This window comes from Xenopus laevis, chromosome 2L (genome assembly GCF_017654675.1).
Source record: "Xenopus laevis strain J_2021 chromosome 2L, Xenopus_laevis_v10.1, whole genome shotgun sequence".
Classification (NCBI taxonomy): Eukaryota; Metazoa; Chordata; class Amphibia; order Anura; family Pipidae; genus Xenopus; species Xenopus laevis.
Window position 1 is genome coordinate 63,653,325 of NC_054373.1, and position 23,153 is coordinate 63,676,477.

At 37.1% G+C, this 23,153-nt stretch overlaps 1 pseudogene; it reads right to left on the reverse strand.

Annotated features, from left to right (window-relative positions):
• The window catches only part of LOC108707484, a 100,722-nt pseudogene that overhangs the window by 5,820 nt on the left and 71,749 nt on the right, over nt 1-23,153 (reverse strand).

The following is a 23,153-nucleotide window of genomic DNA, read 5'->3' on the forward strand; positions in this document are numbered from 1 at the left end:
CCAGTCTTAAAAGCCTAAAAATACCTAAATTATGAACAAAATTAAGGTGTGGTGTACTTTAGTATCCCAATAATGAGCATCCAGCAACGATATATCTAGCCATTAAAGGTCTAACACCAATGTGAAAGCAAAGGTTTGCCATAACCTTGATTGTGGCGGCTGTAATAAAGATTGGATGTCTGGTAAGGAGATTGTGACTGTCAATTGCCCTGACAAAGGCATTTTATGCTCAGTTAATTGCTTATTTTATAGCAGAAGCAGAAATTCAAGGTCAGATTAAGTCAGTGGATACAGTTTAGCTCTGCCAGAAGTGTTAAAATAAAAGCATTCCTTTTAATTAAAGATGCATTTCACTAATACATGGGAGCAGAAGGAGAAGACCCGCATCAAATACACCACACAATTATGTAAATAGTTTGTTTCTGGATACCGTATCCCTGTGAAATGAGATATTTCAATAAAATGCATCTTCTCAGACAGACCCTTAAAAACACAAAACATAACTGACTGTTATATTAGAAAGCATGAGAGCAGAGCTATACGAAGGACTCAATCAGACTAGCTATGTTGGTATAGTGTAGGTTTTGTATTTGGTTGGACTTCCCCATACTTGAGAAACAATGGATGTGACCCAGCACCAACATTCTAATTAGTATCACATATACCTTCATTTTAAGATGAATGGGGAGCTGCGTATGCTTAAGATAGGGAATAATTTAAGCCAGAGCGACTAAGTGCTGCCTTATTCAATGGATATCACGATTGAACCCCAGCTGCACAAACGCCACCTCTGATATAGTGCCTAATTGTGCAAATTAAAACAATGACTTTTCTTTTATGAAGGCAGATTATTTGAATTTGTAAGATTATACTTAAAAATGTGTACTCTTATGAGGCTGATATACAATAGGAAGCACCTCTTAATAGTGTTACAATAATGCATTATCTTAAATGCTCTTATTGGCTTGCAATATGGTCTCAGACAATAAAACAATGAAAAAAAACCAGCCAATAATAATGTTTCCATTAGAATGCTGAATACATAAAGGGGAAAGGATGTGATTTACCCACTGGCTGGGGAACCCATGCATGCTTGAAAAGCAAAACAAAAAGCCTGACCAGTGAAGTAGGACAAGATCCATGACATGGTGAGTTATTGGTTCCATTTATAAGAAACACTTTAAGGCTCTATAACAAAACCATGTGCAAAACGACCCTTTTATTCAAATAATTCAGATTTTTAAAAATTATTTTCTTTTACTTTGTAATAAAACAGTACCTTATACTTGATCCCAACTAAGATATAATTACCCCTTATTGGAAGCAAAACCAGCCTATTGGGTTTATGTAATGCAGGGGTGCACAGGACGTTGATTGCAGTCTACCAGTAGATTCCAGGTTTGTTCCTGGTAGACTGCAACCTGCCAGGAGTTAAAACGGCTCTTCCTGGCTGTGACATCAAAAGTCTCACGAGGCGAGGTTATAGACGGAAAATCAATGCGAGGATTTCCTATTCTGCTGGCTTTCTCTGCACCGAGATAGTGGGGGTATCGATCAGATGAAATGAGAGAAAAGTAATCTCTGACCTAACGAGCTGCCACTAATCCCATCACCAGGGAGAAAAGGGCTGGAGCTGGCATGGTGCTTGGCAGGCTGACACTTTGCATCTAAAGGCACTCACACTGGCTGGGGATGGTCACGAACGCAGACATCAGCTGGGCATCAATAGGCATTCAGGTTACGGGCAGCACTGCTAGCTGCTGGGTGATGGCGGATTCTGTTAATGCAGGGGTGCGCAAGATGTCTATTGAGGTCTACCAGTTGACACAAGTCTGGGTACCACTGATTTAATGTTTTTCTATTAGACTTAAGGTATGGAGATACAAATTACAGAAGGATTCATTATACAGGAAACCCCAAGTACCGATCATTCTGGATAACCGGTCCCATATCTGTACCACCCTGTGGATTTGTCAAAGTTGAGGCCCACTCGAAAATGGGACAGAAATAATTCTAATAAGAACTTTAATTTCAAGACTGAACATGGCAAACACAGCTTTGCAAAAAGTATATATAGTGAATAAAGTACCCCCTATTGTAAAATATAAATACTATAAGTCACTGAGGAGTTTCATGACCATATAAAAAGTACGAAGGCGAAGGCCTCAGGTCATGGAACTCCAAGGTGACTTCTGATATCCTCATATTTTCCAACAATTATTTATTATAATACACAAGTTTTAGTGAGTTGTGACAAAAATGACACCACCAGCTCAGTTTATAACTGATGACATCACTAGGAGTAGTTTATAAGGATATAATTTACAGGATATTCATGGCTTTTGTGTATTATATAAATATATATGATCTGAAACAAATGAAGGACCTTTATTGATGTTTCTGATCCAATAGTTTATAGAATGACAAAATGCCCATTGTCTTGGTCAGCCCGCCTGGTTTACTTATACAGAATAATATAATGGTTAACACAGGAATAGAAAAACTATGCTGTTCCTGAATGGCTTCCAGTCCCCGTGTCTCCAGCAGCCACTTAGTAGTTCATTTTAGAGGAACCATTCAGAAAATGCAGCAACATAATTCTAAGATGACTTTCATTCTGAGTTAGTTCATCAAGATTACGTCCCAGAAAATAAGCAAACAAGGAGGGTTATCTTAAAATAGGCACTTTAAAGGACTAAGGTAAAAAAAAAAAAAGCTATTATTACCTCATGCAAATACCCATTTTAATGGGGTTAATGATAACATCTTTCACAGTATTATCTTCATCAGGCAAATGCAAAGGGATTCTTCAGACTGCTGCATATCCTGCCTCTCTATTAACTGATAACTAAACTCTACATATTGCTATTTCAGGAAAGGAGTTCTATATCATAAGCCTTGATCGTATTGCTCCTGTGGAGCATCACAATGAGGGTTTAACCCTGAATAAACAGAGGAGAGGTACTCTGCTAGAAAACCAGGCTTGGCAGACAACCTTTTCTAATTTTAAAGATGAGGAATAAGAGAGAGACAGAAAATGCATCTTGAGAGACTTTCTATTTGAAATTCGTTTTACTACTTTAAAACTAGCTAAAGCGAAGTTCTTTAATTATAGACCCTCTATAACTGCTCTAGGTTAGCAGATGCACCCTTAAAGGGGATGTAAAGGCAAACAAATAAAATCCCATTTTTACTTTCTTTAATGAAAAATAAATCTCTTTCCAATATACTTTAATTAAAAAATGTCTACCGTTTTTATAAAAAACCTGACTGTATGCAGTGAAATTCCTCCTTCCTAGTACTTGCTCGGACAGCTGCGAATAGGAAACTTCAGCCCCCCACCTTACTTCCCTGACCTCGAGCAGCTTTGTTTGCTTCCCTGTAAAGCAGCCGGCGACTGTGTAGAGATTTGTATCTGCAGACCCAGAGCAGTCTGCATATTTTGATTATTAATCAGTCTTGCTGTATCGGCTTCTATGGCAGATATTTGACTTGTGCTGTTTTGATAATTTATGATGATCCCTAAGCTTAACCTCTCAACTGAAGCCCAGACCACACAGAGTATGTGCTTGGTATTGGTCTTGCAAAGTTACAAGATGGTGACCCCCTGAGGCCAACTTTGAAAGCATAAATCATTTGTTTAATTAAGCTTCTGGTGCAGTAAGTTCATGTTTGTTTAGTATACAAACTACAACATTTCTAACATTATTCTATCATAGACTTTAGTTCCCCTTTTAAGGAACATTTCAGTGTAAAAATAAAAATGGATAGATAGGCTGTGCAAAATAAAACACGTTTCTAATATAGTTAGTTAGCCATAAATGTAATTTATAATGGCTAGAGTACGCGGATGTCTTACATAACAGAACCAACTTCCTGCTTTTCAACTCTCTAACTCTGAGTTAGTCAACGACTTATGGGGGGGGGGGCACATGGGACAACTGTTCAGTGAGTTTGCAATTGATCCTTAGCATGCATCCTATATATTTATCTTTTTTCCCTATTAATAACATTGGGATCAACCATCATTTTTACTGGTAAAATACCGGCTAGATGGCAACCCTACCCCAACGTCACTGATTGGTTACTGCCTGGTAACCAATCAGTGGAAACCAAGAGAGCTGCAAAGCAGGAAGTAATGTTCTGGCTATTATGTCAGACATCCAGTCACTCCAGCCTTTATACATTACATTTTTGGCTAACTAACTATATTGAAAACATTTTTTTTTATTTATCTATTTACCCACTTTTTATTTTTATACTGAACAATTCCTTTAAAATCTCAAACATTGGTTTTCAAATCCAAACTGGAACATGATACATTATATGCAAGAGCATGCAGATGAGTCAGTCAGGCTCATTTACTTACAATTGTCAAAACGGCATCAGTGCAATAACTCTTAAGCAACCAATCAGTTATTTGTATTCTAAATGCAGCAGACTGATCCAAGCAGGTGATTGGTTGCTATGGGTTACTGCGCTTAGGGAATTTTGACTTGTGTTAATAAATGAGCCACACTATGTTAATGGATACGCTCTGCCAATGTTTCATATAGCATACAGAAAGGAAATGTTTACTACTGGTGAATCCACAGGACAGGTTTGGATCCAGATATTTAAAATATTTAATTCACCCTTGCTGTGAGCTGAATGTTGGGGGAAAACGAGCTTGTCAACGGAAGGAGCAATTGCTATGTGGTTTGGATACTGCATGCAGGTGGCCCAGCTTAGCAACCTGGGTGCCCATTTCATAGGGAAGCAACTTTGCATATACAGTACATTAAAAATATATAATTAAATGCCCCCCCAATGTCTACAGTGTGTTCAAATCAGAAGTGCTGCTTCTGCCAACAAACTGGCAATAAGTACTTTCAAACTTTGAGAAAAGAGAAGCTATTTTGCTCTAGATTCTATATTTAAAGGGAAAAAGCAACTGTTTTAAACATTTGATTGCAAAGAAGACATTGGGTATAAAAGAAGCTATACACAATATAAATAAAAGGCAGGATTAATAACCCCTACTGGTACAAATGTTTTAATTCCCTACTCTTGTGTTTGTTGAAATAATCCTACCTCAAATTTATCCACATGCAAGTTCCCTGCTCATACATATAAATGAGCATGCAAAGACACTATGCTCTTATACTGTACAGGTAAAAATAATGGGATATCAATTTATAGACAAATTTACTGTCTATGGCAAAATAACTGGCATCTACATTTTAAATACAAAATGTTTGTTTTTTTTCCTTTAAATACAGAGATCAACTATAATCTTGGGAATATACACACCATATGGCAAACCATTTAAATCTTTATTTTACCACTTTGCCTTGAAGCTAAATTTCACACGCATGATTTGCCCATGTAATTCATAGGATGAAAGCAGGCCGCACTGTCCCCAGCAGGGATCATCAGTAAGTGGCTGCCATAGAAAACGTGCAGCTGCTGCTTTTGCAGGGCAATTCTCTATACACCGCCTGATAATGGAGGCAAATTCAAAATCTTACAGTACAAAAATGAAACACACTGCATTGAGCACACATAGAAAATGGGTTTCTATGTAACAATTAGGGAGATGCAGAGCAAGCATGTTAGTTAGTGTACGGAATTTTCATAGATGCACCTGCCCAACTGTTCAAGAATACAGTGTTCTTCTGAAGCTCAAATCTCTCCCCTCGGATAATAAGAATAACCAGCATTTGCATATATCTTATTCTTCCCTTATTGTCTCATGCTTTTGTTTTATACACTTGAGTCTACAGTATTCTGTGCCATGCATTTAAATACAGCAAAATAGCCGGTTCTTACAAAATAAGAGAAACGACATGGCGTTAATATACTCCAACTAATCAAGATTCATGCAAATATAAATTGGATTTCTCTTTACAGGACATGTTTTAACAGGACTAAAGAACTAGCTTTACAGCAAATGCACTCAACTATAAAGCAAAAGACCACAGGTCTTAACCAATTCAATGTGGTCTTAGACAAGTCAATTTCCTGATGACCCAGGTACCAAAAATTCAATGATTACATTTAAACAGAGGAAATTCCTATGTCTGTTCAAACAAGAAATCCGCTGCATCTTGTGCCTCGTACCTTTTGCACATTATGACGTGACTGAAACCAATGATTAAAATGCACTTCAGATACCAAAAAAAGGGCATAAACTAAAGGGAAAAAAACATAATTATGCCTCTTTATAGGTCCCTGGTAAGGCCTCACCTGGAGTATATAGTGCAGTTTTGGACTCCAGTCCTTAAGAGGGATATAAATGAGCTGGAGAGAGTGCAGAGACTTGCAACTAAACTGGTTAGAGGGATGGAAGACTTAAATTATGAGGGTAGACTGTCAAAGTTGGGGTTGTTTTCTCTGGAAAAAAGGCGATTGCAAGGGGACATGATTACACTTTACAAGTAAAATAGAGGGCATTATAGACAAATAGCAAGGGACCTTTTAACCCATAAAGAGGATCACCATATCAGAGGCCACCCCTTTAGACTAGAAGAAAAGAACTTTCATTTAAAGCAGCATAGGTGGTTCTTCACAGTCAGGACAGTGAGGTTGTGGAATGCACTGCCAGGTGATGTTGTGATGGTTGATTCTGTTAATGCCTTTAAGAGTGGCTTGTATGATTTCTTGGATAGACCATGTCAAAGGCTATTGTGATACTAAATTCTATAGTTAGTATAGATACGGTGTGTGTACGGATGCTGGATTTCATTTGGAGGAGCTGAACTTGTTGTACTTTGTCTTTCATTCAACACAATTTAACTATGTAACTATGTATTGAATAAATACTTTAAATCATATATAAAATATATATTGTTGACAAGGTAGGGCTACATGTTTTTTAGAGCATTTGTGATGGTTTGCATGATAATTATGTTCTATATAGTGTCTGGCATTTAAACCACCTCATGGTAGGAGGAGTTCAGATAATGTATATATAGTGGATAATGTATACCCTACTGTAATTTATAAAGATATTATAAATCAGCAAGAAATTACATGACCATATAAATGCATAAGGAGCCCTAACACGTAACAAACAGGAGCCCTATAATGAACAACTCCTTTTTGCACCAAACACACACAAACTAAATCAACATCAACTAAATTGCGTGAATAAAAGACATAAGAGGATGCATACCATGTGGATTTAACTTGCATGGGAATAGCAAACTGGTGCAAGTACAGCACCTATAGTAGTGCAGCACTTTGCATAGAATCAAATGCAGTTGTATAAAGCAAATGTAGCAATGTTGAAATTCTGAGAAATAATGCTGCATTGTGGGGGAAAACAGAACGTCCAGATTTGGTATTCTGGTTGAACCCAATCTTATACACCCATTGTTTTTGGATACTAATTTTAAACAGTGTGAATCAGTTTCTAACTTTCCCAGATGAGAACGAGTCTAGTGCTGCAGACACACAATGCCCCCCAACCCATACACTTACTTCTCTTGTGCTCTTTTCCACTAAATGTTATAATGTTATGAGGCCCCCTGGTAAAGTGTCACCGGAGGCAAGGTTACAAACTGCCCTTGATCATATGTATTCCACCAAACATTTTTCATCATTCTAAAATCAGAGCAGAAAAAAACAAATATTGGTACCCTGGAATAGGCAACCGGATAAATTAAATCACTGGTCATATCCTTCTATATTACTCTTGGACCAAATTGCATAATATTGGTGGCATTTTATCACCAAATTCTCTTAATCTGGTTAACCTTATTTTCTAAATTACTTTACACATACAGTATTCAATAGATATTCATAGTAAATGTGCAATGTTTGAAGGTTTACAGTTTAAATTCAGCAACATATAGCCATTTGCATAAAACAGTAACTGAATGTTAACATTATCGTGGTGGATCGCTGGCAAACCTGAATTAGTAAGGGAAATAATGCATGAAATCAGAATTTGACTGCTGTAAATCATCAAGCCACAAGGTGGCAATGTGACATTCATTTCTAGTAGGGTTAGAAAGCTGCACAGGCTAAGGCCATAAATTACACAGCAAGCCTGCCATCATCATCACCATCATCCCAGCGCTTGGAGGAGATTCAGAAAGGTCTGCTTCAATTCCCTCTCTTTTGGTAAGGTCAGGATTGGGTACTTTAAGCCTGTGCAAATGCTTTTAGCCCTGTGGCTTTAAATTATCAAAGATGACATGTGACCCCTGCCTTGCCTCTCATGAGATCAGACACAAGATTTATAAATATTTAAGAAGGTCAGTAGTGGCCCTAAACAACAGGATATCGAGAAAGATAGCAGTAGATTCAGGGGAAAAAATGTGTGGGTGAAGAGGGGTTTATTCAGAAGATTGGATCAAAAAAGCAGAAACTATAAACATCAAGGAAGAAGCCACAGCAAAACATATAAAATCAGCAAAACAAAAAGCTAATGTGCAGCATAGTGATGGCGTGGTGTTAGGCCTTTGCCCTCAGGTATAACGAAAACTACCAGCATCCTTAGCCTTCAGGTGGCTGCATATAAGGGCTATTACAAATCAGTGCTATGATCTTCAAAAAAAACAACCCAAAACCAATATAAAGCAAATGTATACTGGTATGGGATAGGGATATCCAGGTTAACAAGAAAGCTCCAAATTAGGGGAAGACCATCTTACATTAGACTTTATTATAAACAAATAATTTTTTTTTTTAAATGATTTTCCTTTTTCTCTGAAATAATAAATCAGTACCTTGTACTTGATTCCTAGTGAGTTAATTAATCTCCATTGGAGGCAAAACAATCCTACTGGGTTTATTCAAAATATATTAATACAATTAAGGTAAGGTGACCCAAATTACTTAAAAGACCCCTTATTTAAAAAACCCAAGGTCCTGAGCATTCTGGATAATGCAGTAGGTCCATTACTTGTATCTTACTCCATCCAAGCAGACTTTGTATTAGCACTTGATGATTCTGTTTGACTCGACCAGCATCAAACTTGCAAAAATTAACACTAAGCCTTTTCCAACCATGCCTGCTATGTTTTGATTTATTTGTGCTAGGGAAATATTAAAACAATTTTCTTTTTTTCCAAACCTCTGTTAAGGTGCCAAATAAAATCTCATATAAACAGCCCACTGACCTACAAATAACATGACATCTACAGTGCCACCATGAGTTTATGTATAAAGTAGGCAATCAGAGGTATTGTGAGGCCAAGGACTGGCTCAGGGTCTTTGCACACTGTTCCCCCAATGTATTAGGACTTAGTCACTATGAACTTAATGTGTTAATGGCACCCATGGGGGTCTCCTTGGTGCAACTAATGTTGCGGCTGCCCCTGCCACCTACTCTCTTCACAGTGGCAGCACATCTCCCATTTTAGCTATTATATTGTATTTGGGTATGGCAGTAGGTAGGGAAAGGGGACAAGAATATGGAATGGAGAGATGTGGATTGTCTCACAGACAACCAGGACTATTGCTTTTAACAGTTCTTGTTTTGTCTGTGCCTGTTACAAAAATCCATTTTGCAATACTAAATCCTTGATAAATAATTTAGTAAAATGAGATTTTAAAAAAATAAATTACAAAATAATTTGTGCAGTACCCACTTAAAATGAACGTGTTAACCCATGAGAAAAAGTGAGAAGCACACAGATGGGTTAAGGTAACAGTGGTGGAGAAAACAGATAATAATGGATTGAATAGAGAAGCAAAAGAAGAGTGAATGGGAGCCTGTCGTAAATCTCTGTCACTGTCAAAGACAGATTGTGAGCAAAACAAGAAGGAAGGAGGGGGGATAACAGGCAGGGAATGTAAAAGATCAGACACAGTATATGTAGATATACAGCAAGAGTGAAAATGTAATCTGATTTAACACCTTTGTTTTTGTCAGTTGAAATATTTTCCCATCCTGGGTGCTCTTCAGATTTCCTCTGAGTATTTTGTCTTAGAGATTTGTTCCGGTAGCATCTGGATAACACTGGCCTTCAATTTTGACATCTCTGCAGTTTAACCATTTTTTCACTAGACATATTATTAAATGCAAGTCATTAAAAAGACAGTACATGTCGGTGGGCTTAACAGCACCGATTTACAATTAAAAAATATTCAGTGTGTGTTTTGGGCCAAACATCTGCTCATGTATGAATTACTATACTTTTATACAGAACTTGTTCTTTAATTCCACTTGTTTCCTTCTCACATGCACACACCACCATTCTAGGGCAAGTTTAGTTCAACCCCCTCCCCTGAATTTGTATATATTGGTCATTTATGTTTTCCTTATAACGCTGATCTTGACCATACCACTTTTGCATTAAACATTAAACTCCATGCAAATAAATAGTTTATAGTTTTGTCTCTCGAAAAGATTTACAAACCTCTGTCAGCATAATGACCCCAAACAGATTCTTTATAGGACATATTTGTATTACCATCTAGCCCCAGAACTTATAGTACAGTGGATTAATAACACACCTAAAATGTTTTGAATAAAACGGCATTGTATTATTTGTTTGAAATGATGAAAAGAGAAGTTGCCTAGTCATAGACACCTCAAATATAGTCTGCTCCACCCCCCTATAATAAAGTGCTATACAAAATAAAGAGTGGATTAGGAAGAGTGCAATGATGAATACTCATGCAGACATGGTTGACTTCCCTTGTATGTGTGAGCAGTCAATATTATCAATACCTGTACAGATAGAGTATCTTCAATTCGTTCAAGAGAAATGGCACAGCTTCATTTGGTGCATCACCTTGAGCAGCATGCAGGAATTCCAATACAGTGGAATAATGATTGATTCTTTGTTATGAAATCACCACAGGACTGCACAAGATACTAGCAAGCTATCAACAAGTGTATTGACAGCAATCAAGGAGTAAGACAAGTCACAATTGTCTGCTAGCAATTGATTTTCTTTAAGGTGATGCCATTTGCTTTGTTTAATACATGTACATTCATTTGAATGTCATGGTTTTGAAGCTGCCCACAACTCAAGTGTCCCAGCATTTATTTTCATGATGAATTGCTTACACACCAATTAAATCAACGCCATGAAACTTTAACTCTCTCTTGTTACCATGTATCTTTCTGATACACTGTTTTAATATGCTGCTTCATATTTTCCACATAAAATTCATTATGCTTTGCTTTGGAGCAATTGCTAATCCTAGATAAATATATAGTTGCATGATGGTTCCTACAAAAGGGCCTTATGGGGTTATTGACATGTCCATGTAACAACATTTAACAACTATGCCTCATACACACAGCACTGCCTTAAAAATGAGTCCTCAACCACCACTTAAAGGGGTGGTTCAAATTTAAGTTAACTTTTAGTATTTTATAGAATGGATGATTCTAAACAACTTTTTAACTGGCCTTCATATTTTATTTGTTATAGTTTTTGAATTATTTGCCTTCTGCCTCTTTCCAGCTTTCCAATGGGAGTCACTGACTGAATCTAAAAAATGCAATGCTCTGTAAGGCTAAACATTTATTTAGCCTATAATAATTTTTTTTATTCACGCCCTTCTGTTCATATTCCAGTCTCTTATTTAAATGCATTTTGGACCCTAACAATGCTGAAATTGCAAACTGGAGAGCTGCTGAATAAAAAAAGATAAATAACTCAGAAAAACAAATAAAAATTAAAAAACAATGGGAATGGTCTCAGAATATCACTATCTACATCATCCTAAAAATTAATTTAAAGGTGAACAGCCGCTTTAAAGAATTATAGGCAGACGTGCAAATGACTCCATGATGTGGCCAACTATGCATAAGGAACTGCTGGTTCAATAGCTCAGCCTTAAAAATTTCCTTTAGATTTCATCCCTGCAAGATATTGGAACATCTTCTGGGGGGGGAAGTACCTGGAGAGCAGTGAGACAAAGAATGCAAAATGGTTAGGGCAAGAAGGCAGAGCAAAAGAGCCCTTCCAAATGCAAGAAATGAAGTGAGTCAAATGCCTCACGCCACACACACTTAGCAGTACCCTAAAACTTTGCAAAATTAAAGGCTTTAACCATTGCTTAAGGAGCATAATGCATCAAAAACCACTTAAACAGACACAGCCATATATCCATCCAAACTTGCAGATCGACTGTTTCAATCATTTTAATTCTCACCAGTGAAAGATACTGGAACATGGCTTCTGACGGGGTAGGACTTGGAGAGCAGTTTAGTAAAAAAAAACACAAAAATGGGACAATGCACAATAGGTGGGCACCCTACCGAGGCACTAAACTGCTTTTCTGAATCAAGAGGGGTAACTGGTCTTTTCTTAAACCAGGGTGCTGCAGTGCCTGGGTGACAATGATAATCTGGTGAATGAGGAATGATTTCAGCAAAGCATTCAGGGTGATACCTTTTTAGAACAATCATGGCTCTTCCTACTCATAGTCAAATATAAGAATATAATGAGCGCTACCTTGATTATGTTTTACTGGCCATTTATTGAAAAAACGAAATTGAATGTAAGCCTTTTTGTAAATGGGACATGTTTTTCTAATCGTCATTAACAGAAGATAAGCAAATATTTTACATGGGTGGAATTACGTGTAATCAAACCAGACTATATTGCTTATCATTGTTCTGCTGAATCAAACTCTGAAGTAAGCCATTTGTAGAGAGAATTGGAAAACAATGAATCTCAAAGCATTTTCAGTGCTGCATGAAATATGATCTTTGCAATCTGTGCTATATTGGTTCTGTTTACAGTCCCAATAAAGGTGTTCATATGCAACGGGAGCACAATACATATGCAGAAAGGAGCAAAATTAATTTAATTTTGCTCTTGAGACAGTGTCTTTTTTGTCCTCTCTGTAATTCCAGCAGAAGGGACCTCGCGCCTCATGCATTGAGTGCTGCATGCCATCTTTAATGATGATGTATGGCTGTCCTTTTCTACCGCTCTACTGGGGGGTCAAACATGTAACACTGCCAGGCTGGGTATCAACAATCAAATTATAAACCGTGTCAATCTGAGTTAATGCAAAGCTGTAATCCTCTTTAACAAGAGATCAAATCAGTGCCATGAGTTATGTTCAGTCTGTAATCTGATAAGAAACAGAGCAAGCCTCTAATAAAAGAGTAATGAGAGACCTTAATGATGCTGTTAAAAGGTAGCACCAGTTAAAATATTGCTCTTGTTCTAACGATTAGATCAATGTTGCATATTTGCAGTTGTTGCACCTGTCAGAATTAGCTTTGGCTTCCTAGATGATAGAGAATCTTTAAGAAATTTCTGCCAGTTAACCTGCTGGAAGCAGAAGACAAAAACAGAAGGGCTTGGCAACCATGCAGATGTTTTACATTCCCCAAATAATGTTTCTATTCCTTTGTATATATAATTTATATCTCTGTTTATATACCTTAATTACCTTCCGGCTTGACTCTTCCTTTCCCCAATTAACCTTTCATGATCACTGCATATCTTCTTACTTTCGGCAGGTGGCTCTGTTGAAATAGCACTGCATTTTTCTTTAAATGTCTCCTCTAAGTCCCCCTTTTCAGTCTTCCCTTTGCTACTGGGTCCTCCTCACTATGGAGAGATGCTTGGCATTACTGTTTAGCCTACCCTATTGATTATTCTATTATTAATATTGAACTTGTCTTTTTTCAACCTATAACTGACTATGTTCTGTCCTAACACAACAAAGCAAAGTCCCTTGTGCTACCTATTTTCCAGATTCTTGTTTGGTGATTTATCATAGTTTCTCATCCTGTACTACCGCCCTGATTTTTACCCTTATTCTGCAATGTTGAATTTATCAACAGCCTGGATATTGTCTTTTTCATTGCTTCATTTACTTATTGGTATCGCTTTTTTTTCCATTCTCCCAGTTTCCATGTTGCATGTCAGTCTCTTTCTTTGTTTCTATTTAAAGACTTACTCATTTCCTTTCTCTATGCCCGTTGCTTGTTATTTCTTCTGCCGTAGAGTCAGGAGACATACTACCAGGTTAACATCCCAATCAGGCAAAGGCAAACTTGGGAGACTTCTGACACTTGGACCTGAAGCTGATGTGCCAGATTGACAAACTCCATTTATACTGTACAATAACATTACAACTGTTGTGGTTGAGGAATGTAATATTTTACATTTACCGGTCTATTTTTTACATAACCAGGCACTGCATAGATCTACCTTGAATGAAGGTAAATGAAGTAGGTGCATATTTGATAGTATATAACACGCTATGTTTGGTTTGCATCCAATTCAAGGTTTGTAAAACAACTGCCCTGAAAATACAATATACTAATTATTTGGTTAACATTTGTGGTTGAAAATTAGTATTAATTAAAATCCTAACATTACAGGTTTAATGTGCGTATCCATTTGTCTATAACAAAAACGTACTAAAATTTTGACTCGATGAAACATCAAATTGAGATATTAATATACATATTAAACCTGATCTGGCAAAATTATTAATACAGAACAAAAAGAAAAGATGTAAATTATAGATTCATTTTATATAGTAATAATGTGCAAATTTATGTAAAGCAATAAAAATGAAAAAGGAATTTGTTTTGTGCACTCAAAATAATGACTTTACTAGAGGGATGCTCAAAATGAGGTTACTGAACTGTTCCCAAACTATAACTCCTAGCCAGTATTTCGTAACACTCTAGATCACCCTAGATCCGAGATTCATCTTGGGCTGTCCTGCATATTTAGGATCTACCCACATTTTCTGATATTTAGTGGAAGCCATTCTTCCTTCTACACATGCAGTGTTTCCTGTGCCACTGCCTGCCTAAGTTGGGGGTTTGTCAACAGATGACAATCCTAATGGCTGTTAAGGCCTAATGAAATAATTAGGGCCAGGGCCCTTGAATAAAAAAAATATAAGGGTGCCCAAACATTTGTACATGACACAATTAATATTTTCCATGTTCTGATGTTATAAGGATCATGAAATAAACTGTAACTGTACATTAACATTGTTTGTTACTAGCACCCATGCATACAATATATTTTAGTGTGAGTGCCCCTCTGTTGGGACTACATATTATACAGCACACACATATATATACATTTAATTTAATAACTACTGTTGTGAGTTCTGTCCTCGTATCTTTGTACTATCAACACCTTCAACAGAATAGGTACATGTTGGCATGTATCCCACCATATATGTTTTTTGGAAGCATTTTGCAACCTGTTCATTGCCATAAGTCTAAGAAATCCATTTTTGTCCCTACATTTGGATCTGGAAGCAATTACATTCCTGCTATTTGTTAGCAGCTCATGGTTGTAAATCTAAAAGAAAATCTACAATATATTGTTTTAATAATTCTGCTGTAGTGTATATACAAATGCAACATGTATTTATGCATGATTGTCACTTAGTCTGAACTTTTGATCTTGTTTAAAACTTGATATTTTCATTTACATAATATTTGAAGGTTTCTATTCGCAGGGCTTTTGCGAGAAGATCATGAATAGTTGGTCTATTATATTCAGTGCAATCTTAAAGGAATTGTTCAGTATAAAAATTGGGTAAATAGATAGGCTGTGCAAAATAAAAAATGTTTCAATATATTTAGTTAGCCAAAAATGTAATGTATAATAACCACAGTACTACTTCCTGCTTTGCAGCTCTCTTGGTTTCCACTGATTGGTTTCCAGGCAGTGATCAATCAGTGACTTGAGTGGGGGGGGCACATGGGTTATAACCGTTTGCTTTTGAATCGGAGCTGAATGCGAAGGATCAATTGCAAGCTCACTGAATAGTTATGCCGCATGCGGCCCCCTTAAAGTTGCTGACTAACTCAGAGTTAGAGAGTTGAAAAGCAGGAAGTTGGGTTCTGTTCTGTTACACATCTGCTCACTCCAGCCTTTATAGATTACATTTTTGGCTAACTAACTATATCAGAATTTTTTTTATTTTTTTTGCACAGCCTATTTACCCAGTTTTTATTTTTACAGCGAACTGTTACTTTAAATATTGAGCAGGGCTTTCCTTTGGAAGTTAGAAAAAAAAAAGTAATTTTACATATAGAGGACAAATAACTAATAATTCAAATAAATAATTCACTGTCATTTCCCTGTAAAACAACTGGTTTGGGTTCATTTGGGGGCAGATGTATGAAGGGTCGAATATCGAGGGTTAATTAATCCTCGATATTCGATTAGGAACTAAAATCGTTCGACTTCGAATATCGAAGTCGAACGATTTAGCGCAAATCCTGCGATCGAACGATTCGAAGGATTTTAATCCAACGATCGAAGGAATATCCTTCGATCAAAAAATCTCAGGCAAGCCTATGGGGACCTTCCCCATAGGCTAACATTGACTTCGGTAGATTTTAGCTGCCGAAGTAGGGGGTCGAAGTTTTTCTTAAAGAGACAGTACTTCGACTATCGAATGGTCGAATAGTCGAACGATTTTTAGTTCGAATCGTTCGATTCGAAGTCGATGTCGTAGTCGAAGGTTGAAGTAGCCAATTCGATGGTCTAAGTAGCCCAAAAAACACTTCGAAATTCGAAGTTTTTTTAATTCGAATCCTTCACTCGAGCTTTGTAAATGTGCCCCTTGATGTTTAAATGATTATTCGCAAACTTAAGGTATGGAGATCAAAATTCAGAAAGGTCCTTTATCTGCAAAGTCCCAGGTCCCAAGCATTTTGGAAAATAGATCCTATGAAATTAATCCTAAAATTCTATAAAGAAAATTTTTGTTGAAGCAGAATAAAACTATTTTTGCTTTTAAGGAAAGAGTGTTGCTCTTTTGCTTCCTTATGACTAATGTCTACACAAATATGAACTTGAATGTTTAAAATATACTGTTGAGGTCAAATCACCTTAAAAATTATTTTCCCTTTGTCATATATGCAGGCATTTAAATATTGGTGGCTGCAAAGGCTGGTGCTAAGGAAAGCTAGGTTTCACCCTATCATTATTAGAGTCCATACTTTGGGGGGGGGGCATGGAAGCACAGTGGTAGGTGGTTAAAATACAAAACATTTAATAAAGTGCTACAACAAAAAAGTTATTTTAAGAAAAGCAGTCAATTAAAAAAAATTCAAATTAATAAATCAAACCCAAAATGAATAGCAACTGTGAATTCATACTTGAAATCTCAGGAGTAATATGCTTCTCTTTTCTGTGAATTAGCTCTTCAAATAGCAGGGTTGTCCTTGGGCACTCATGAGAGGTTTTGGATAAACCTGGCAGCCAGATGGATGTGTGTGCATGGATACACATAGTGAGCAGTTGTAGAATGCTGCTCAGCAGAGGCAGGCATGTCTGATGCTACTGTAATCACTTTCAGCAGGGCTGCCTAGAATTTCTCTACAGTTGTTATTCATTTGTAGCTCTAAGGAATGAAGCTGCAGAGTATGCACGTTTAGTGCTTTGGCTTCACTGCATTTGACATTCTCAAATATTTAACTGGCACCATAATGTGCAGAAAGGTGTACTTGATTCTCCAGGGTACTATGTGATTCTAGCCACATATTTCTCATATGTTTGTGATACCACATACCTGCAAATACATTACTGCCTACAGAGAAACTGAACAACATTACTTAGCAGAATAAATGGATAGCACTGCTAGGACCTACTTGTGTTTGAATAGGATATTGAATGCTTAAAAAAGGTGTAGACTTGAATGAAGTGTTATATCAGTCTCTGTTGGATGTTTTGACTTAGACCTACTATTTTAGCTTTCATGAAAGTAGGCTCATTTTTGCATTTTTACACAAAGTCAGCAATACCTTGGGTATGATAGAGAACCCAAAATGTCACTTACATTATTTTTGTTACATCATGTCCACACTGCACTGTTTGCTCTGTTTTAGATATGTATATATAAGGATTAGTAATAAAAAATACATCATCTTGTCTATACCCATACAGGGGGAGGTAATACTAAAAGAACTTGCACAGACTGCATTATCTTGGCAAATATAAAGAAATTTAACCTCCACCTGCACATCTAAATCAGTCACTCTTTTTGTCTTGTTGGCTTCATGGCACTATCCTTATAGGACTTTGAAACAATGCACAATTATGAATTATGTCCCCAACTGGAGATGTCTGAAACACCATTATTAGAGTTAGAGTTAAGCTGGCCATAGACGCAAAGATCAGATCGTACGAATTGAGGATTCGTACGATTTTCGGACCGTGTGTAGAGAGTCCCGGCATTTTTCGTCCGGCGGAGATCGGTCGTTTGGTCGATCAGACAGGTTAAAAGATTTCTGTTGGCTGCGAGTAATATCTCTGCATGTATTGCCATTCGTACGATTTTCAGAGGGAGACTGTCACTAGCTTTGGTCAGACATAACTTTAATATGATTGCTGTCAGGGGCAGAACATCAGCTGATCTGTTCTTTTGTACTTTATTTGATCTGAATGGTTAGTGGCAGGTCAGGAGACAGGGAAGTCCGATCGTACGATGATTCGTACGATCGGATCTTTGCGTCTATGGCCAGCTGAAGACTCCATTACGTAACAATGCAATTCCTTCACCAGTGATGGCTGTCAGACTGTGCGCAATAGCACAGTCCAATACCAAACCAGCTATACTCTATGGTACATAAAGGATTAGAATAGTTTGATTATGGGCTTACTAATTAATTAATTTTTCACATTTTCACTAATTAAATAATTTTTAATAATTTCACCACATCAATGTTTCAACGTAAGATAATGTTAATATGACAGATTTCTTTGTCACACACAATGTAGTATTGACTATGTAGGCTCTACATATTAACTTGTGGCACTTAATCTTCGCTACAATATTTATTTCTATTTACTGCAATAAAAGTAAAAAAAAGCTAGGAATGCCATATGAGTCAGCTGTCACTGACAGCAGTAATATCCTTTTCTTTATACCCTAATGGCATTTACAGGGTTAACTACATTGTTCTGTAGAAGGCAAGTTGCAATTAATCAAATGCACACATTGTTTGGCTTTGTTCTGCTGCAGGAAGGCCTCCTATATTGTAAAATACTGGTCATAAATAATACACATAAAATAAATATAAACAAATGCTAATTAGTAATTGAAATACGTTTAACCTACAAGGTTTAAAAAATGCACATAAGCAGCACAGATCCTACTCAATGTTGCAATTCTGCAAGTAAGGGTAGTACTCCAGGAGCATTTTCGGCACAATCTGAGGTGATGCGACAAAACGTTTGTCGCAGCGCATCGGATTGCGCCGTTACCGCTTGTGGAGTCCTACCCTTAGCTGGGATGATCGCAGACATAACACTGGCCAAATGTTGGATACTTATTATATACTTATAGATATTGAACTTTCTTGAACTACAGTGGAGCCAAATATCAAACCTGTGGGCAACAAATTGTCACATTCTGTTGCCAGGGATTCCTGATAAAGGAGTTGTTCACCTTTCAATTAACTGTTTGTATGATGCAGACAGGGATATTCCAAGACAATTCGTAACTGTTTTTCATTTCGTATTATTTATGGTTTTTCAATTATTTAGTTTTTTATTCAGAAGCTCTCTAGTTTTCATTGCACCAAAATATTTGCTGCGTAGAAGGAATAATAAAAGACATACAGCTACTGTTCTACGAAGCATAGAGCTTTGGTGTTGGATTCAATTTTTATTATTTAAAAAAAAGATTGTTTCCCCTTGACATTAATCTTGGTCCAAATATAGAACTTGGGAGATGTCCAGGTACATTACAACAAAGCACTGAGAAAGAGAAATTAACTTGGATAATGCTGACAGCTGCAATAAGCATTCTTACAAGGCCCTGGAAATTGGAATCATTTAGGAATGTGGAAACTTGACGGAGGGTGTTAAGGACATATGCAGCATAATAGAGTTATGCCTTGAGTGAAGACTGAATCACAAATATTCTAAATGTGACTATTATAACATGCAAAGGTGTATATATAGCAGGAAGAGTACATGAATGCAGAACTTCTGGAAAAAAAAATATAAAGAAAATAAAAGCAGAGTTTCTCCCCAGCTCCTGAACCATTGCAAGACTCAAACAACTGCCTCTCACAAATAGCCTGTAGGTAACATCCCTCTCTACACAAGAAGATAGATTGGCAAGACTGGATGGGACAGAAGTGATATGCAACTGTGGCGGCCTTACTCACTCACTGGCCCTTGCACTCAAGACACATCAAGTTATATAAGTGATGCTAAAGCTGCAAATTGCAATCTTTGCTAACTAACAGGATATAGTCTGTAAATTCCCAGTGTGGTGCAAAGCCTTATTTATTGAGGCCAAACCTAGTCATCAACTTTCCCACGAGCAAACTTTAATCACTAGCCATGCCATTAGTTAATTCAACCACCAACTCATCATTTTATCAAGGGTCAGTTATCCTATAGACCAACCATTCTGCTTAGAACTGCTCCAAGGGCCCACCCATCCTCACCTTTTGCAAAAAGCTCTTTAGCAGCTGGTCAGAAATACCTAAGGGAAGTCTATATGTGGGCTTGGTTTGCTACCCCACTAGCAAACTCTGCTATCCAGCTGACTACTTTGTTGGACGGAGCACTACACTATTAAACTAGCCTTAATTATGCTTCCACAAATTCTTTTCAAAAGAATCTTTCTTCAAAAGAATATTTTCAAAGTATCTTATTTTGTGATAGTACTACAAAACTGTATACAAAAGGGACAGACAAATCAATTGACCCACTATCCACCCACAGCAATCAATAATATGTTTGCTTTTAAACAAGTAACCAGTAAATGCCACCTGCTGGTTTTTTTTTGTTTTTTTTTAATAGAGGACGAGATCCGTAGCAAACTTTGCACCTTTTACTACATAACTCCATCAATTTTTAATCCTTAGCCTTTTAAGGTTAGGCAAATTTTGAACTTTTTTTATAGTTAGATATAAGATAATTTATGAAGACGTTAATCATTTTATAGATAATCAGGTTAATAGTCTTTGTATCACTGCTGGTGATCTCTGACATGTAACATCTGTTCTTTCCCCAAGAGGCTTCTTCATAACTCAATATACATAACTTTTTGCTATTTCTGTTACAGTTTCGGAAATGTGGGTACTTACTTCTTCCATATCTGTTAAGATCAGTCTATGTATGCTTAAAAAACTATATATATATATATATATATATATATATATATATATATATATATATATATATATATATATATATATATATATATATATGTACACTTTTTTCGGCAGCTATTTACTTTAAATTAAAGGCAAGTAAGTTCTACTGAGCAGGGCTTTGCCTCTTATGTATCATTCAGTGTTTGTATGCAATAGGTATAGACATATAATAGACATATTTTACTGTGCTGCAGAATATGCTGGAACTTTAAAAACAATAATAATAATAATAATACTAGCTTTTATGCATCTTTTTTTCGAATATAAAGGAAAGCTGCTTCATTGTTTACAATTGCACATCTTTACCAGACAATGTTGTACAACTTGGAAATGGTCAGCTTTATGGTTAACAGATTAATTTATAGATCCTGCAAGGTGTCTTGGTGATCACAGAAATGTTAAGTCAGCTAGATTGCTAGGATAGATATACAAAGAAAGCTTTACTATGACATTAGAGACAAATGGTTAACTGATAAGAAAAAGCAGAGCAGCGACAGTTTGAAGAACAAGTCAATATCATGCTGTCATGAAGCTATTTGATAAACATAATTAGTCTATTACTCACCTGGCATCATCATTCATCGTGCTGTGGTCAATAGGAGCCATGAAGCTTACCAACTTGCTGTGAACATGATACCTGCATTAAAGTAATACTGTTAGCCATATATATGTAGGAAAAATTAAATAAAAATGTGTGTTGCCCATAGTAACCAACCTGATCTTTGCTTTTGTTTTGTAACTTGTAGGTTGAAATCTAATTGTTGATTAGTTGCTATAGGAAACAACATTGGTGATGTTTTTCCTTATATGTTTTACATAGCATGATAAATATGCCCCTTTTAGTTCTCTACTACACATATTTATTAACATTAAACACACATCACCTGTGATGTTATCCATAGCAACCAACCAGATCTTTGTTTCTACAAGCAAAGATGACTTGTAGGCAGAGCCGGGCCATGTCGGCCAGGCTCCCTAGACAACCTGCCCAGTCACGGCGCCAGCTTGTCACGCACATTTGCTAAATGCCGCATGTGCAATGGGCGTGACACGGATGCACTAATCGTAGTGCGCGGTGTGAATTGTTGCGCCCGCGATAAGCAAGTGCCCACCCAACTAGAACCGACAGTCACAGAGAGGGGACCTGACATGGGGTAGGCGACCGAGGAGGTACATGCCTGGCACCCCCCAGCTTTTGCGCCCTAGGCACGTGCCTATTCTGCCTACCCCTAGTTCTGGCCCTGTTTGTAGGTGACTGTCTAATTACTGATTCGTTGCTATGGGCAACATCACCAGTGATGTTTGTCTCCAATGTTTATAAACACATCCATACACATTGTATATATTAGTATTCTTTGAACTCTACAGTAACTTTTAGCCAGATCTCGATCCAAGTACAAATAATATGCTCAAGGCCAAAATGATCATTTGTGTGGTATTGCAGCAAATACTTTAGTTAAATGTAAGTAAATCCCATCCAGTGCAACCCTAAAGTTTAGATTTCTTCTTACCTCCTTTTGAAGGCAAACAGATTTGGCTGACAGGAAATAATATACATGAAACCATGTTGGCACTTGCTTACTAAGGCTATGGGCACAGAGGCTGATGGCTCAGACTGTTCTCTGCCTGCGTATTTTTACAGGCTAAGTAAAGCAGATCTGCTCTCTGCCCCTGCTCCATTTATTTGAATCCAATCAGCCTGTGTGCACTAACACACACAGTCCAAATATGTGAAAGGGGGCATCTCTAGGCTGACCTTAGTTCAGCTCCACTGTGTGAGTGCACACAGGCTGATTGGATTCAAATCAATAGAGCAGGGGCACGGAGCAGATCTGATTCTCCCAGCCTCCAAAAATACGCCAGCCGAGTAAAGCCAGAAACTTCAGTCTGTGTGCCCATAGCCTAAGCTGTAATGTAAAATGTCCGGTATATCCCTTGTAAAAGCTTTCCTATAACAAATGTCAAACTAACAAGTTCCCCGGTTAAGAACCGAATGCTAGTTTTGGATAAGGAACCACAAAAGAAGATTGCCAGAAATTAAAGAATTATTATCGTATGATAGAAGACCAAGTACTGT